This window comes from Wyeomyia smithii, unplaced genomic scaffold (genome assembly GCF_029784165.1).
Source record: "Wyeomyia smithii strain HCP4-BCI-WySm-NY-G18 unplaced genomic scaffold, ASM2978416v1 HiC_scaffold_31, whole genome shotgun sequence".
NCBI lineage: Eukaryota > Metazoa > Arthropoda > Insecta > Diptera > Culicidae > Wyeomyia > Wyeomyia smithii.
In genome coordinates, this window is record NW_026599168.1 from 5,410 (window position 1) to 9,999 (window position 4,590).

The 4,590-nt window shown below is 41.5% G+C and overlaps 1 pseudogene; it reads left to right on the forward strand.

The window, feature by feature from the left end:
- Positions 1 to 2,349: 2,349 nt before the first annotated feature.
- LOC129733758 (peptidyl-prolyl cis-trans isomerase-like) lies at positions 2,350 to 2,918 on the forward strand (annotated as a pseudogene).
- The last annotated feature ends 1,672 nt before the right edge of the window (positions 2,919 to 4,590 follow it).

A 4,590-nucleotide genomic window follows, 5' to 3' on the forward strand; every position in this document is an offset into this window, starting at 1 on the left:
CGGTACATGGATGCTCCTGAGCGCGAGCGCTATAGAGTCCCAACTGGAGCTATTAAACTCATTCTTCACGTCGAGCGTGACGATTGCGCGTATTCCCTTTCTCTTACGCTGGTGTGCTACCTCCACCGTCTTGGTGACGGAAGAGATGGCATCCAGCGTGGACCTGCCCTTCCGGAAGCCGAACTGGTTACTTGCCGGACCGTGTACACCCTCTGTGTACTTCACCAGTCTGTTGAGGATGATCCTCTCAAGCACCTTGCCCGCGGTGTCCAGCAGGCAGATAGGCCTATATGCCGCTGGGTCCCCTGGCGGTTTCCCAGCCTTCGGCAATAAGACCAGTCTCTGCCGCTTCCACCTGTCCGGAAAGAGACAGTCATCCAGGCACCTCGGCATGACTGCCCTAAACAGCCCGGGACCGTTTTTATCGCCAGCCTGATTGCCAGGTTAGCGATACCATCCGGTCCCGGTGCCTTGCTCACCTTTAGAGAGTTGGCGATCACTATGAGTTCCTCATTCGCAACCCTTGCCTCTTCTTCAATCTCGACACGGCTGTCGTCGCTCACGGATTGGATGTTCAGTAGGTTGGCCGACCATTCCTGGTCTGTGCCTGAGATACTGGAACGTCGGACGTGAGACTCGACCGCCGAAGGTCAAGGGCTTGGCTCATGGCGCGGAAAGAGTCCCTCGATGATATGCTCCAGCATCGCTGGTGATCGCTCTACTCGCTTAACTTGTTTTGTTTTTATTCTCTACGAATACGCTATATGTGAAAAAAATTCATCTTCGAAAATTATTTTTTCCTTTGAAAGAAAATCTTACGTAATAATCGTGGGGGGAGGTGGGTATTTCAAAATCTAAGCCTTATTATGGGGAAAGGGGGGGTCGAAAGTTTCGAAAAAGTCCTTACATAATTTATGGATGACGCCGTAAGGCGTCGTACACAAATTACGTAACGCTAAAAACCTAGATTTCAGACCCCCTCCCCCCTCCCTATGTAACGATAAGTGACGTTCGATATGACTCCCCCCCCCCTAAAATTACGTAACGCTGGACAACCTGTCCCCCCCTCTAAATTTGTAATTTTGAGCAAACATCACAGTTACGTAACGATCTCAACTACCCCCCTCCCCCCTATGTAACAATAAGTAACGCAGACTTAACCCCCCTCCCCCCCCCTTCATGCGTTACGTAATTTGTGTACGACGCCTAATGTGGCTGGTAGTAACCGAGCGATCTCACTGTACAAATTTCAATGACTTAATACTTTTAATGGATCAGTAACGACGCCGGCCAAGTCCTTGCAATCAGGTTGGTAAAGGGAGGGATGTTGGTGTAACCTTTGCTGTTTGGAGATCGTGTTAACCTCTGCATCTCCACAAAGGTCACATGAAGGAGATTTTTATTAGTAAAGAAGGGTGATGTGAACATACATATATTTTCTATCCGTTTCCTTTTAGCTATTTCCGGTTGATTTTCTGTTCAGCCGGCTCGTTAGAGATGCACAATTAGGTCATTTATAACTGGAGACAGTAAGAATGCAGTTGGGGCCGGGCTCAAGCGTGTGCGGTTTTTCTAATAAAACACAAAGTTGCGTAACTATTTGATTCGACATTTATTGTTAACATGTAACATGTTAACAAAGTGATTATTCTGTTTCGGATAAAAATTTCGCCATGTCTTCGAAATTTGATTTTTCTAATTTTAAAGTTCAGATTTCTGAGCGGATGCAGCCTACAAAACTACACCTATTAAATTTCTTGATAACAATAAAACTGTTTTGTGTTAGATATTTCTAGCTTCCATTCGTATCTCCCAGATGGTCTCGAGGTACGATGCTGGCCTAACAAGCCAGTCGCCGTAGGTTCGAGTCTCGTCTCGGGAGAGACTGTTAGTATCAGTAGGATCGTAGCGCTAGCCCCGCAATTGTTCTGTACACTAAACAATCGGCTGCGAAGTCTGTGTATTAATAAACAGAAGGTCAAGTTCCGAATCGGGATGTAGCACCAAGGCTTTGCTTTGCTTTATTTCTAGCTTCCAGCTTGTTATACACTACGTTGAGAGCGATGTAGGTAATGGAAAGTAACAAAAATGTATAGCATTATCTCGTTGATATCATGCGCCCTTCACACGATTAACGATAAAACCATTTTCGCTACTCACGTGGGTTAATAGAATGAATACCAACTTCCGCTATAATGTTAGGGTTTATTAGTCCAGTACCAGCAGTAGGCGTTTTTTTTTTTGCCGGGAACTGTGGTATGATGTTTCCAGACGTTTTCCAAATTTTATTGTAAAACTTTTTCTAATCCTTTTGAAGTGCAGCAAGGTTTTTTTACGCTAGAAAAAAACATGGGACTACCACGATGTTTTTATCGATATGACTGCTGAAAATTCCCCTTTAGGAATAATCTTTATCGAGCTACGCACTGATGTAACTCCGAAGACATAAATACTTTCGGGCCCTTTGCACTGGAGAGAAGGGCTTCGGTTATAAAGGTTCAACATTACACCGCCTTATTCCGAATTATATGTGCCAAAGCGAGGATTTCCAGAACCACAATGCAACTGGTGGCAAATCGATCTACGGTAACAAGTTTGAAGGTGAAAACTTTGTTCTGAAGCACACCGGACCTGGTATTATGTCAATGGCAAATGCTGGATCAAATACTACTGGATCTTGATTATTCATCACTACCGTGAAAACATCTTGGTTGGATGATCGTCATGTCGTCTTTGGATGCGTCGTTGATGGCATGGATGTTGTGCGAAAAATCGAATCATTTGGCAATCAAGCCGGTAAAACCTCAAAAAAAATGGTCCAGCTGTGGTCAACTGTGAATTCAATCATGATCTACTATGCATCAATCATTTTCGATTTCCAATACGTTTTAATCTGTGTTTCCCATTGCAATAGTTAATTAATTCTGCTATCTAAAAAATATATTCAACACTTAAGTTTCAGCGAATAAACTAATGATCCAATGCAACCTATTGATCCAACCAATATATATATGCTATATATCCGATTAAACTATGACGCTCGTGACTGTAATAAACAAATCTTTCGAAAAATAAACTTAACTTGTGTGACTAGACCAAGCTAAATAAATACCAATTATTTTTCGCATAGATTATTTACATGCTAGTTTCTCGGGTTACTATGTTACAATAGGTATAGCATATGTTACAATAGGTTTTCATATATCCAAAACTGTTTGTGCTAAGAGATAGAGGAATGGTTTATTCGGCAAAGTTTTAGAACGTGCAAAAATATGAAACTTTGCTGAACAAATAAAATTCCTATCTTCATTGGGTACAGAGTTACAGAGTATATACTATGAAAGTTACTTAAAAGTTAGTTTTTGTACTTAACTTTTGCTACATTCTACAAAAATTTTACAAGAAAACGTGGTTCTAAAGAAGCATTTGGGCATACAAAACACACGTTTTTGTTGAAGACCACACATCTCCAGGATGCATGCTATAACTTTGTAAGGAAAAGTATATCTAGAAGAGCAGCTCCAGTCGAATAGCCGTCAGATTTATTAGTTCGAATCATATTTGTTACTCTGAGTAACTGATGAGTAGTGGAATGCCCATGGCGAAAACCAAACTGCTCATTTGCAAAAATTGAGTTCTCATTAATATTTGTTATCATTCTATTAAGAATTTTTCTTCAAAAAGTTTGCTTATAGAGGAAAGTAAACTAATTGGTCGATAACTTGATGCCTCAGCTGGATTCTTTTCGGGTTCCGTTCGATGGCAAATGGTTTGGCTGATCAGCAGTTTTGTTCATTTGAAGACATCGAAAAATAGCTTAACCCTCTAGTGCCCAAGTTTTTAGACCAACTTACAAAAAATCATTATGAATCTTTATAAACATTTTTTAAGTATATATGGAAGCCTTCTAGAGGTTTAACTGAAGACCGTCTAAAGGCGGCACTGGGCACTAGAGGGCTAATACCAAGTCGACAAATAAATTCACGGAAATATGTCGTAAATAGAAAACCAATTTACCTATGAATTTGAAAGATTGTGTTGTCCGCAAGATGCTCAGCTTTAGTACAAGTAGAAGATACAATCGCACAATGAAACTGCATTGCAAAAATAAAACAAAAAAAACAATTGTAAGAGTACCATCCCTCTACACAATCACGGCAACAACTAGTGAACAATATAAAAATATTTTAAAATATCAGTTGTTATTTTTTATTTATTCATTTGTTTTGATTCTAATTTTACCTTGTACACTAGACGCGTGGATAAACACTATAGATTTAAGCCCCAACTCACTCCGTGACTGATTAATTATTTCGCATTTGCAAGTCATATTCGCACCATTTCTCAGCATGACATGAGACTGCGTTGGAGTAAGCCCTACGCTTCGTACTGGTGTGCATCTGTGGTTTCACGGGGTCAGATCAGATCGGTGCACACACATGTGCACATTGGCCGGCCGGGTTTGACTTTTAGCAAGTGGCGCGAGTTTTGCAGACGGGTTAGATCTGTCTGCCGCAGCTGCTTGCTAGACATCGCTGCACTGCTGGATAGACTGAACGACGACGCGACGCGACGCGGCATGCACTGGAT